This window comes from Penaeus monodon, chromosome 19 (genome assembly GCF_015228065.2).
Source record: "Penaeus monodon isolate SGIC_2016 chromosome 19, NSTDA_Pmon_1, whole genome shotgun sequence".
NCBI lineage: Eukaryota > Metazoa > Arthropoda > Malacostraca > Decapoda > Penaeidae > Penaeus > Penaeus monodon.
In genome coordinates this window covers 32,615,206-32,615,445 of record NC_051404.1, presented here as the reverse complement: position 1 = coordinate 32,615,445, position 240 = coordinate 32,615,206, and the positions used below count along the sequence as shown (strand labels likewise).

The window sequence follows — 240 nt, the reverse complement described above, 5'->3', positions numbered from 1 at the left end:
CTATATAAAAGATTTAGGTGAGATTTTCATATATTAAATGCATGAAGTCAAAATTATTGTAGCATTTTTAAAGTCACTTATTATTAATGTTAAAGAATGTTATTTTCTTTTTATTATTATATTCCGGGGTACTTTCTACCAATAATCAACCATAATTATACAGAGAAAAGAATTGCATGTTTCCCAGCAGATGTAGTGGTATTGAACATTTCATTCTAAAGGTAAGTTATATATCTCTAA

At 25.4% G+C, this 240-nt stretch overlaps 1 pseudogene; it reads left to right on the top strand.

Annotated features, from left to right (window-relative positions):
* LOC119585390 overlaps positions 1–240 on the top strand; it is an 11,346-nt pseudogene that overhangs the window by 3,297 nt on the left and 7,809 nt on the right.